Source organism: Miniopterus schreibersii (genome assembly GCF_964146895.1).
Source record: "Miniopterus schreibersii genome assembly, chromosome: 15".
Lineage (NCBI taxonomy): Eukaryota > Metazoa > Chordata > Mammalia > Chiroptera > Miniopteridae > Miniopterus > Miniopterus schreibersii.
In genome coordinates this window covers 35,841,361-35,855,294 of record NC_138115.1, presented here as the reverse complement: position 1 = coordinate 35,855,294, position 13,934 = coordinate 35,841,361, and the positions used below count along the sequence as shown (strand labels likewise).

Below are 13,934 nucleotides of genomic sequence, written 5' to 3'. Positions count from 1 at the left end.
CTGATTCCAGCCTGAGCAAACACTTAACCGTTGCGCTCTATTTCTGTCCCTGGCAGTCTCTCTACAGATTTACAGATAAATCTTAATCCTCATCAGCAGTATTTCTTTAGAAGAAATTTTTAGAGATGAAATTGATCAGCACTTGACTCTACCTCTAATGCTTCAATACAAGAGCCACAGCTCCTCTCACCCGAACCTAAGGCCTCTCCAAGGCACCCAAATAGAAGATTTGAAACTCTGTTTCAGATTACATGCCAGACTGCAGCCTGCAGAGAGAAACACAGAGCAAGCAGCAATCTAAACAGAGGGGATATCCGTTCCTGCAACCCCTCCCTCCTTTGGTTGTCTTCAAAGCCTTTGCTGAGGAAAGCTGAGCAAAAACAAAGAGGAAGCTCCTGAAGCTCAGCCTGTATTCATTCATCCAGTCCGTGATCCCCTAAAGAATATCTTCTGCACACATTCCCACAGTCTAAACACAGAAAGCAATGGAAAGGCAGAGGGAAGACAGGTGTGGCTTTGAGCTCAGGAGGTGGAGGCTTTCCGAGATGCCCAGGGCACTCCTCTGCGGCCAGCCAGGCCGCCTTTGCAACCCTCAGTACCTCCTTTCCTCTCCGTGTGGCCCTACGAGGCTGTGGAACAGATTAGGTAGCAGATAATTAGGCCACTCAGAGAACAGGAGGAGCCCCATGAATTCATACTGCTAATTGAGATGCCCGAAGGAGACCCTCCTGGGTGCTCTGGGCTTGCACTAACCTGAAATCATGGCTCACTAGACACCATTTTATCTCATTTTTCAAAAAGTGGGGTTTTTTTGTTGAGACGTTGTTCGGTCAGAGAGATGAAACAATTCATCTCTGTTACTTTTCCCAGGCTTCAAAGATAACCTGGAGTCACAGGTTTCTATTTTACCAAGGAGACTCCTGAGTACAGTAAACTTTTTGTTATTTCTCATCTGGTCAAATGATAGAGGTTTTATTGGGGAGTGAAGAAATCAATGGAGTTATTATATCTACCCTGTATAGTAGATTATCATTCTTCCAAGAAATAGGATATAGAAAAATAAATCTAAAAATAGATTCAAGAATAGGTAATCATTCTTTGATAATTCAGAGGCCATTTCTAAATCTTAAAGAGCTCCAAGGTCGTCATCACAATCTTAAATTATAGAACAAAAAACTTCTTACTGACAACCTTGGGTTTCAGCAATCCACTTGTAAATTTTCCAGTCGGAAAGCAGAGGTTACATGTGTAATAAATAGTGCTTAGGGCAGCCCACACAAGTATTTTTTATCCATAATGTAAAGACCATCACTATAATTTCATGTTATTCTAATGTTTCTATTGAGAAAGTGTACTTCAAATTGATAAAGTGAGACACCAGAAACATGTCTCCTGCGTCTGGTGGCAGAGACAGGAACCTGCACTTAGTGTCGTTTGCGGCAGAGCCAGGCTGGGGGAAGAGAGATTCTCATGAGATTGAACACGTGGGTCATACAGAAGAGAGACAGAGAACAGGAGCAGGGGTTACAGTGAATGGGCCTAAACAGTCACAGCTGCCACACAGGCTCCACGATGGCAGGTGGCTTCATCTGTTTTGTTCACTACTGTATTCCCAGAATCTAGAGTGGTGCCTAGGATACAGCAGGTGCTCAAAAAATAGTTTTGAATGAATGAAGGCAGTAGTGGTAGAGGTGGAGAAACACTGGGAAAGAAAAAGCTATATGCAAGAAGTAATTTAGAAAGCAGTCAGCTTGCACCACAGTAGAAGATAAACGCTAGATGATGGAGTCTTGTTGATAAAACGTCAGATAACAGGGAGATACTGTAACAATGTAGGCACACAGGAAATTTAGTCATAAAGGTCTAATCTTCAAGCGAACCAAGCAGAAAATGCACACTATTTCCTGAAGATCAGGGAATGAACTCAGGTATCAAGGATAATAAAATCTATATAACCAAGCTGCACACACACCCCCATTGAAAAGATGACAGCCAACAATTATAAGCCTGACTTAGCCGTGTCATTCTGTATTGATGAAGGTGGGGATCGGTAGAAGAATGAAACGAAGGGATCATACATATGAAAGTTCAAATGCACTGGACAAATTAAGACAGTGTAGCTAAAGAGCCACAGAACCATTCCCTCTGGGTGCATCAGAGCTGGAGAGTTCTACTAAAGATTGGGCAACTTATTATATATAACCCCACTAACCGTGAAAGTCTGGCCCAAGGGCCAAGTATCGTATAGCTCAATGTGGTATTTTACAACCAATTTTAGCCACAATCCACCTCTTTAAAACCCTATAGAGCATCTAACTTCATGAGCCTAAGATTATGTTATAAAAGCTAACGACCTTGACAATATGCAATCACAGACTTGGACTGCCACTAAAATTTCAGCTGCAGGAGGAAATGTGTATCGTGCCCTAAGCCTCCCTTAAAATGGCACCATGGCCATCGGGTCATGGGACAAACCACAAAAACTCAATCTTTTCTCTTATTTAAGCTGGAGAGAAGAGCGCTGGGCTCTGGCTCTGGCAGAGGTGTCTTGGTGTCAAGCACAGATAGGACATCACTCTTCCTCAGGATGCCAGGTAGGAGTCAAGGAGGGTGAAAGCTGAAGGAGATCCTTGGGAAAGTGGCAGCTTGCTGCACATCCGAAGATGCCCGCAGCCTGCAGAGACTCAGGGAAGACACGGTATAAATATGAGAAGCAACAGGAAATGGACCAGAGACTCAGACAGAGCTTAAGATCTCTAATTAAAGGATGGGAGGCAGTACCTGGCCTAATTCCCCAGACCAAAAGGGAAACTGCTGGCTTTTATAGAAAGCTTTTCATTTGAGCTTAGGCAAGGAGAGACATGTTGAAGTTGCCAAAAGCTATTCCAAGTCAGGAAAGTACTCACAACTTCCTTCCGTTAGGAGTGGCATAAGTAGAGGGGAGGAACACGAAGGAAATTACATAGAAATTCAGATTTTACCCCAGTCACACCGATACAGCTGGATTAGCCATTTATTAACTAACATAACATTTGGTATTTCTGTGATGCGATCCACTGTTTTTAATCATAATCTACATTTCAGTACAACACTTATCTTCATATTCGTAATCTCCAAGAGTTTTCTAATTTAGCAGGGAGAAGGTTAATAATAGTAAAAATCTTCTAATAGGAAGCATTATCTGCATGCCATATCATTTCTTTGAAGAATATTATTCTGGAAAACTACAACGCAGAATATGAAAATGCACTAATTGGATTTGTCATAGAAATGTTCCTTCTTTTAAGATCCAAGATAAATCAGCAAATGCTTTCAAAGCTGACACTTAATCCATGAATTCAAATCATTTCCAAGATTTATGATCCATTAGAAAGACAGTTTCAATTTCCCTTGCCCTTGTGAGAGTCTAATGCACAGCTGGCAGAAAACGCATTTACACCGCACACACTCCATGACAACAATATCATTTATTGATAAGGCTTTCCACGTTTAAAAAAAACAATGTTGCCAGTTATGTTCATTTTGATTTGTTTATATGTAAGTAGTTAGACAGATGCTTCGCTCTGGTAAAGTTTCCTAAAATGTACCAGAGTAACTGATATCCACGGAACAAAGATGGCCTGCTAAAGATCAGAAGAAATCTCCCACAATAATTGTAATAATCATAAATAGATGGGGATATCTAAGGGTAGACGAGATGTCCATAAATATCATCTCAGATACAGATATAAAGGTATAGATATAAGTAGGATAAAGAAGCCACTTAAACTCACAAAAGGGTGTGATCAACCTAGTTTTAATTTCCTTTCCCCCCTCTTCTTCTATTCTTCATCCTTTGTTCTAAACAGGATGATTCTGCCTGTCAAAAATACCAGCAAGCCCGGCCAGTGTGGCTCAGTGGTTGAGTATCCACCTAGGATCCAGGAGATCGTGGTTCGATTCCCGGTCAGGGCACATGCCCGGGTTGCGGGCTGGATCCCCAGTAGAGGGCGTGCAGGAGGCAGCTGATCAATGACTCTAATCATTGATGTTTCTATCTCTCTCTCCCTTTCTCTCTCTGAAAGCAATAAAGATATATTTTTAAAAATTAATTTAAAATACCAGCAAAATTTACTAGACACTCAAGCAGTTCCCAAAGCACATTCACCCAGCCTTGATTTTCAGAGTCAATATCAGTAGATGTAATACCCATGAGAGAAGATGCTCCTCCTCTCCAGCAATTCAGGTTTTCAACATATAACTACTACACTGTGCATATATCAATCACTGTCCTAGAAGAGGAGCTACAGGAGCGCACAAGACAGTCCTGACTTTGAGGAAGTTAACATCCTTAGATTATAAATGAATAGATTCTGTGTTAGTGGGTAAGTTAATATATCTGTGGTTAATTAGAGGAAAAGAAGTGTTGTCCTTAGGAACAAGTGGACTCTGACATCATTAGGAGTTACAGAACTTGCTCAGTTTCATACAGAAAAATTATACAGGGCTACAATGACAATTTCTTCACTATACATATGATAAAAAGGAACTCCAAAGAGGAAAGTTATTTCCCCAAGGTCATAAGCCAGCTGCCAGAGTTCTGTCTGCCCCAACCTGTGCATTAATCAGCAAAACAAAAAGTAAAAGCTAATTAGCTCATGCCAGCTCATTCACTCTATCTAACACCACCCAAAGGTGTCATCCAACAACTGTATCAGTTATCTATTGTCACATAAGAGACTACTCCAAACTTAGGGGTTTAGAACAACAAATACTGACAATTTTACCACTTCTGACTGTCAGTAATGACTTAGCTGGGATTGGCTCAGAGTCTCTCAGGTACCAGCTGCATCATCTAAGGCTTGTTGGGGTCTGGAGGATCCTACCTCATTCACGTGGCTGTTAAGAAGATGCTTCCAGTCCTCCTGCGAGTCTCTCTATGGAGAGACCCACAGGCATGTCTTTCCCCAGAGCAAGCAGTGATCAAGGAGAGAGACACGGGGGGTGGGGGGGTAGAGATCACAAGAGAGAAACAGTATTGTTTTATAACTTAATCTTGGAAGTGGCGTGCCATCATTTCTACCATACGCTATTGGTCACACAGGCCAAGGCTGGTACAGTGAGAAGGAGACCACGAAAGGGTGTGGCTACCAGGCAGGGATCATTGGAGGCCACCTTGGAAACTGGCTGCCACAACAAGCATCTCCAACCCGTGGAGTCTTGCCCGTACTTGAGAAGATGCGTTACTTTCAACAACTCTTACCTGTCTGACCCACAGGTGACCAGAACTCCTCCTGAAAAATACTTTCCACACTCTCCTGGATCCACCTGACTGCCTTACGATGCAAAGACTAAGAACAATATCAGTTCTGGGTGTTTCGTTCATATGTTCACGCAATAATTTTTTTAATTTTTTCTTTTTTTTTTAGTAACTGCCATATGCCAGGAACTGTCCTGGGAGCTGCAAATACAATTGTAAAGAAGATATTGTTTCTGCCCTAAAACTATTTGACAAAAAGGGATACAGAAGAGAGCTGGAGGGGGAGGGAGAGAGGAGATAAAAGAAATAGTAGGGGAGAGGGAGGAAGAGGTGAGGAGGCAGGCAGAGGCGGAGGAATGGAGACAGAAACCAATACTGATGGGAAATAAATGCCATCACGGAGGTGTTTGCTTGTGATGTCGTGCATTAAAATTCGCTTACTGAAGTTTCACAAGATAAAAAATAAGATGTCGTTTGCTTAGCCTATACAACCGTATGTTCAATGTACTGTGCATTAACTAAATTTAGAAATTTTTCCCAAGTGTATGCTTTTCTTACTATGCAAGAAACTCACACCTCAAATCAGAGGTTCTCAAGTTTTTGAGTAAAGAAACTGATTAAAGCATTGGGCCCTCTTTCCATAAAGAAAATGATGATGCAGGCCCATGCATGCACACACATTTCCAGAGTCCATGGGCCTAAAGTTAAGGACTCCTGCCTGATCTTAAAATTATTACAAAATAACATTGTACATAATTTTCCATGGTAGCTGTCTTTGTCAATATTCAGGACAGCCTCTAGTCCAAGCGTCGCTGAATCCTCAGGAAATGACAATGTTTTGCCAGGAATACGCAGAATATTAGAGGTTTTTGCTCCTTGCGATATTTTGCTAAGCTAACCGTTTCCAGCCTGAATGCAAAAATCTACACTGGCAAGGAACAGGGTGAAGGCATCATGTCAAAAGACAAGCTCAGGTCAAAGCTAATCAATCTAGATGTAAGAGCCATTTAGTCTAATTCTTGCATTTTACAGATGGGAAAACTGAAGACCCAGTGGCTGACTAGGGCTCAGTGGCTGCTAATGCAGTATAGCCAAGCACTCAGAATTTATGTAGCCTTGGTCTAGACAGCAGGAGGCTTATCCACAGGGATCAGGATCATGCTTGGTGAATTGAGGTTAAACTCTCCAGTCCAGAAGGAGAGCACTAAGTGAAGCCAGATTAGCTGCAGACACCTCAGTCCAGCAGGCTGTGGGGTGGATCTTGTATCAAGCAAAGTAGAGGAAGTAAGACTAGGCAGAGAGTCTTTGGGATGTGTCCTCATAGACATTTCTATGAATCTTCATTTAATAGTCTGGGTTTCCTCCCCTCCAGAAGACACCTTGACACATTTATTCTGCGGTGCAGAGATTTTGTACCTGGAGGCAAAAGGAAGCTTGGGTTTGAATGCCAAGTTCTCCCTTGGAAATATAATTGAAAATCTCCAATATGTACAAAATCCTGGTATGCTGCCATTGAAGTCTGGCATTGGTGCCTGGAAAATTTAGCAAATGCTATCAAAAGCAGGTGAGTACATGGCTGCTACGGCTGTCCCACTGCAGATAGGTTAGAGCTGACTTGAAGAGGCACCGAGTCTCAGCTTTGCCAGACCTGCAGAGCCTAGTTACATAGAATCACCTCTGAAAACACAAACTGCTGCTTGAACAGTTGTAAACCGATACTAAAGGGAGCTGTGGTTTAATATTAGATCACTTTCCAAAAGCTTTAAAGAAATCTCCTAAGTCTAAACTAGGTGTAGAATGCTTAGTGCACCACCAGAACTGCAAGGGGCCAGGTATGGAGCCCTTAACTTTTCCCCATTCCTCCTTAATCTTTCATGGATTTTTTTAAAAAAAGACTCTAAGATTGCAAAATTCATTCACCAGCTCATACACTCAATCACAAATTTTTGAAAAACAATTTCTTTTCCAGTGTTCCCAGGTATAGATTCTCAAAATAAACACCAAATAGCATTTTCTCTTTCAGTTGAATCCCACCTGCTACCTTGGTCTCTGCTGCATTTTGTTTTCTGAAATTCCCAAAGAGCTTTTTTCACAAGTTAGAGGCCAGGCTGTGTGACCATGCACTGTGCTGACCTGTTGAGAACACCACACTTTTAAATTTTGCCTTGTTCTTTGAGCTGAAAAAAAAAAAAAAAAAGTGCAGGAACTCATTAGGTTTTATTTGAATAAGATGTGAGCATAAATATGGTGAACTGTCTGTCAGGTTTGCAACCTGCAAAATGGAACATTTCTATAGATGATATTAGTCTGAGGAGGAAACTCCCAAAATGTCACTAGACATAGTCAAAAACTGATGAAATGGATAAGACACTAAGTTAATTCACTGAAATATAAAGTGAATGGCGCTGTGCTCGTTTTTGGTGCTGTACATAGCATTCTATTTTATGAATCCACTACAGCTGATTTATCCAGTTCCTTCCAGTGTGGAGCAACTGTGAATAATCTTGCTGTAAATATCCTTGACCAGAGTCCTGACTCACATGTGCCGCAGAGTTTCTACATTACACAGGTAAGAGAGGAACGGCCGAGGTCTTGCCCAGCACTGTGCCAGAGGGTTTTCAAAACTGGCTGTACTATAAATTTTGCTCCCACCTGCAGTGTATGACAATTATTATTGTTCTTCATTCTCACCACCACACAGGGTTGCCACACTTTTAATGTTTTTCAAATCGAGCAGGTAAATGGTGGTATTGTTTAGTGTGAGGTTTTCTAAATTCTATTTGCATGTTCTTGATTACTAATGAGGTTGTGCACTTTTTAAAATAATTTTGGCTATTTCAGTTTCCTCAAGTCTACTTCCAATTTTTCTGTTAGATTATATAGAGTTTACCTGTTTATTTCTATCTACCCAAAACCCCATGAATGAGCTTCACAACCATAATATGAAGCAAAAGCAGCAAGATTACAAAATAATATAAATGTATGTTTCCACTCATATAAAGTTCAAAATCAGGCAAAACAGAACTATTTGTTTAGGAAGACATAAGTAGGTGGCAATAATATTTCTAAAAGCAAAGAAATAATTGTAGCACAATTCAGGAGAGGTTTCTTCTGACTTTAAATAGCTTGTTTGGGGAAAATAAGTTATGTTTCCTGAGCTGTCATGGTTTCTAAAATTTGGTCAATAAACCCACAGTGCTCAGGCTCTTGAACACAGGAAATGAATCAAATTTTTTAAATCCTGTTAAGAAAATAAGAAGAATCTTTATATAATTTCATGTGTAGATCAACAGCAAAAATAAAGGACATAGCTGGGCCAGGCATGGCTCAGCAGTTGAGCATCGACCTAGGATTCAGGAGATTCCAGTTCCATTCCTGGTCAGAGCACATGCCTGGGCTGTGGGCTCAATCCCCAGTGGGGGGCCTGCAGGAGGCAGCAGATCAATGACTCTCCCATCATTGATGTTTCTCTCTCTCCCTCTCCCTCTCCTTTCCTCTCTGAAATCAATAAATATATATATATTTTTTAAGTAAATAAAGCACATAAAAAGGGTATGTCAGGAGTAGTAAGAAATTCCAATTTTGAACATTTTATTTTGTAACTTAAAATACGTACTCAAGTGTACAATTTACACATTTACTTGAGGAGAAGACTTATGAGTATTAACAATATGTACTCTCCCCATAACGCAGTGGGAGGGTAGGGAAGTGTAAAGCAGATGTGCAATGCCCTGACTTGAACTTCAGGCATATAAACTAGTCTGTCTTTAGAAGAAAATATAAGGTAATCTCTAGGGCACCACTGAGAAAACTATTTTTAAAAATTCTAATGTTTCATTGGCAAGCCATGATGATGAGACCTAATGACAGCTCATGTAAGGTGGTGTGTTCTTTCTGACAATTCACTTTCCTACAGGCTACCCCTTCAAACCACCTCAGGTTGCATTTAGGACAGGAATTTACCATCCAAATATTAACAGTAATGGCAGCATTTGCCTCGATGTTCTGAGATCACAGTGGTCTTCTGCTTTAACTATTTCTAAAGTTGTTTTATCTATTTGTTCACTGCTATGTGATCCAAACCTAGATGACCTCTTGTGCTAGAGATTGCAAGGATCTATTAAACAGACAGAAATAAGTACGACCAAAGATCTCGGGAATGGACTCATAAGTATGTCATGTGATGCTCCCTTAAAATAAGAATAAGCTGTATTATAACTGGAATAAACTTTAAAATACTGTTCCATTTTTTATTTTCTTATCTGGCTGCTCCCCTATTAGACCTCACCTTTTTCTCATTTAATTTCTTGTTTACCTCCCTCCATTCATTCACACACTCATCTGAGAAGACTTAAGTTCTTCCAGCTTTGGACAATAACTGCTTTTAGAAACTGTAAAGTAGTTACAGGAGAACAGTTGCCCAAGACTCAGAACTTTTTTTTAATGGAGCATGTGTATTATGTGGCCAATGTCTTCACTCTAACTTGGTTATGAGACTAAAGCCATTCCTCACTGTTCTAACACGCTGAAAAAATCTTCAGAGGGGGAGGAAGATGTATGCTCAGTTGTCACATCAAAGGAAGCAGCATTATTCTAGCAGCATCCATTCTTGTTTAAGCCTTCCCCTGTTAGAGATCTGAGGTTACATGGTGTACTTTATGCTCATAACTGATGTAGCTGGAGAATTGGTATTGAATTTATAGCATCAACAGATCAGAAAATGTGATGTATGTTACGCATGTCAATAAAGGAATGATCTGTTCTTGTCCTACAGAGACTGGGAATTGGGAATCAAACATACTTTGTATTCCAAAATAAGGTCTCAAACATTTTGATATTTTTTATTTAAATTGTTAAGAGGCTTGGAGCTATTAGTTAATCTATCTTCCAATACACTGTTTAATACAGCACTGAATAAATGATGCAAGTTGTCAATGGATAAGTGATCAACTCTGCTAGCAACTGATTTATTTTTCTTCAATAAAGTTGCATAAACCAAAATAAATTCTACAAAGATATATACTAAAAATCACTAACGATAAAGCAATATGTAATGCAAAAAATGTTTAAGTAACCCACAGGTAAGGTAGAAAAGGGGAAAGAGAGAATCATAAAACGAAGAGAACAAACAAAATAAATAATAAAGTGACAAACTTGACTTAAATCCTGACATATCAAAAATTACATTAAATATATGGAGCTTAAATACATCAGTTAAAACAGAAATCATCAGAATAGATTTTTTAATGACCCAACTATATGCTATCTACACGAAACTCATTTTAAATATACTAACACAGTAGCAAAGAAATGGGAATATATACATATATATGCCATGGAAACACCAATCTAAAGAAAACTGCATGGCTATGCTAATACTAGAAAAGTGAATTTCAGAGAAAAGAAAATTACCAGATACAGAGAGGGATACTACATAATAATGAAAGAGTCGATCTACCAAGAAGAGACTGAGGTATCTCAGAGGAAAATGGGGGGGGGGGGGGGCGGGGATTAACCAAAGAATTTATATGTATATATGCATAACCCAAGGACACAGACAATAGTGTGGTGACGGCCTGGGAGGGGCTGGTGGGGGGAGAAGGGATCGATGGGGGAAAAAGGGGAACATCTGTAATACTTTCAACAATAAAAATAATTTTTTTAATAAAGACACAACAACCCTTAATGTATCAGAAACAGAGCTTCAAGAGCAGGATGAAAATGATGAGGAGGACAAGATAACTTTCATTTTGGGGGAAGCTTATGTATGCTGCTAATATGTGCTAGTCCCTGTTTCAAACATTCCATATCCATCACCTCATTTAATTTTTACCCAAAGAAAAATAATTATTATCTCCATTCTGTATACGAATAAATTAAAACTCTAAAATAGTTAAGTATCTACCACAAGGTCACACAATTAGCAATTCTTGGGCCAAGTTATTTTCACTTTAATTCTGCCTCCTTTAAACACTTTTAGAAAATAAGCAGTGTGATTATCACATACAACACTGCAGTTCAGTGTCTCCTCTTCTTGGCCATAAAGCCTCAGATCAACTTTTAAAAGAGAACAAACACTGGATTCTCAATGAGTCATAAGAATAAAGTGGCCCTGGAAGGCAGCAGTAGGTACAAGGAGGGAACAAAGAGAGTCTGCGGCAAGAAGCAGCTAATTATGGGGAAGATGGAAGTCACACCATGGCCACCGTGACCCTGACAGTGTCAAGACTGCCACAGAGGGTTAGGAAAGCTGGGCACTGCACAACTCCATGAATGCCATGTACATAGACCTAAAATCGACTATTGTGTAAATGGCATCCCTGGAGTTTCAGTCCACAACATTCCCTGCACCATTCATGGCATCCCTGACAATAATTATGCTTTTGAAAGTAATAGACTCAAGTCTGCAAAGATGAAAAATGGCCATTATAGCATCTGGCTAGGACCTGGACTCTAGGGCCAAAACAATTGTCTGATTCAGTGAGTCTAAACTCTGGCAAGCTGAAAGAGCAGTGCCCAGACAGTTACATTTAACAGGCCAGGAAAAGTGCCCCCAAAGTATAATGAATCTACAAAAGATTGCAAAACTTTACTTTGCCAAGCAATTATTTTCTTTGCAAACTGTCGCTGTCACCACCATAATTTCCTGAAAAAAATATTTATAAACACATTTTTCATATTTTGCCAAGACTTGGATAATGTAATCACAAATCAACACTGGTCTATAAAAGAGCACCTGGAAACCACTGAGCTAGTAATTCAGGATGGAAGGACCATAGAGAAAAGACAGAAAGAGACCATTTTCATTTGTATCTCTTCCCCACAATCTTGTTCTCTTCTGCAAAGCCAAAGAAGGCTCATTAGACTTCAAAGATAACATCTAAGACTCATTCAGATATTTGACCCATAAACTATCTGAAAAGCCTTGCTTTAATGGCAGCTATCAGCACCAAACCTTCATCAAGTCTTTCCAAGTGTATCATCACCAACACTGTTACATGGGAATGTGGGCTACAACAGACTAGGGTTGTCCAGGAGAGTCCATGGCCAAGAATAGCAGCTAAGATGGAAGTTTTCTGAATATCAAGGGTGTACTATAAGCCTACTCTTTTACATAATACACTATCTGGGGTACTTCAGAGAGTTTTTAACACATCATAGGTGCTCAAAAATATTACTTGGGTTAATTGCAATTGTTGAATTGACAAGACAAGGCTACAGAGGTCATTTAAGTAATAAAATACCCAAGATTACCAAGACCTTGCAAGTATAGAGACAGAGCCCAACATTTAAAAAAAAAAAAAAAAAAGAGGTTGAGGGGAGAGATGGAGGAAGGAAGGGGCAGGATTATGTAAGTGAGTTTGAATCCTGGCCTTGGTTTGGAAGCTGTGTGCTCTCTGATGTGGACTGTGTTTGGCCTGCAAAGTTCATTGTAGCCTGAAAGGGGTAAAATCTCTGCAGTGACTCTTCTGCCTATCATGAGCACAGGTGGTCAACACCACTTCATCTGAGAACCTATCTTTCCCCTTTGACTGGTTCTGATGACAAGGAGCCATTGCTTCTGACACTGTTGGTTATATCTGTGTATTACTTCAGGAAAAAAAATCAGTCCAGAAGAATTTCAAAAGCACAGATGCTGAAGTCAGCATTTTGGTTCTGAACTCTGCCACTTACTTAATATGAAATCTTGAGGGAAATAGTTAACATCATGAAACTTCCATTTTCAGCTTCTAGGATGATAAAGGTAGAGCCTATCTCACAAGTTTTTGAAGTCAAAATGAGAGAATCGATGTTAAAGCCACTTTCTGTACTGAAAGTTTATGTAAATGCTAGTTATTGTCACCCTTTGGATAACCCAATTGATCAGGGATTTGGAAGACTATTTCTGAGCTCTGATGTGTGATAGCAACACTGTTCTTTAAGACTTCAAAGAGGGATGAGAGGGATTTGAAGCTGAACAGAGATAAATACCACAGTAAGAAGTTTAAAAGCATCATTTCTGATAGATGGGAAATAAATTGACTGGCTGTGCTAATCTCCATTAGCGCTATCTACTAATTAATATTATATTTTAATTAAACAGTGTCAGCGGAGTTTTCATGGCAAAGAAAACACTATTCTTTTCATTCATTTTGCTTAATTCCTACCTCTATGTGAAGAGCAATTTATTTCAAATATCAAAAAGCTCTGCCCTGGCCTGTGTGGCTCAGCTGGTTTTCACCCCGTGCACCAAGAGGTCACTGGTTCCATTCCCAGTCAGGGCACATGTCCAGGTTGCTGGTTCCATCCCCAGTGGGGGGAGGGGGGGACAGTGCAGTGCAGGAGGCAGCCGGCCGATGTTTCTCTCTCTTTGATGTTTCTCTACCTCCCTCTCCCTTGCTCTCTCTATAAAATCAATAAAAACATTTTTTAAAAAGAAAGCTTTACAGACCCTAGGAAACAGACAATGGATGTAGGCATTCTTGCCACCTAATCTAGTACTTCCAGTGAATAGTCTCCTTCTATCTTGTAATAATTACGGAGAGTTGTTAGGATTCTCCACCATACACAGGTTCTTACTGGGATAAACGAAAAGCGATACTTGCTGCCTTCTTGCAACAAAGATTTAAAAAAGCGATCCAACACCTCCCCAAAAGAGAACCACCACCACCACCCCAAAAAACATGCCAACTTGAAGTGGGATAATAATGATTTC

General features: G+C 40.0%; 1 protein-coding gene and 1 pseudogene across 8 annotated transcripts in view; one reads left to right on the top strand and one right to left on the bottom strand.

Moving 5' to 3' along the window:
• The window catches only part of LOC308567966 (uncharacterized protein), a 433,265-nt gene that overhangs the window by 293,736 nt on the left and 125,595 nt on the right, over positions 1 to 13,934 (bottom strand). The window lies entirely within an intron of this gene.
• On the top strand, positions 9,069 to 9,423 carry LOC308567828 (ubiquitin-conjugating enzyme E2 D3 pseudogene; annotated as a pseudogene). Its single transcript has one exon. The product of its transcript is annotated as a ubiquitin-conjugating enzyme E2 D3 pseudogene (transcript).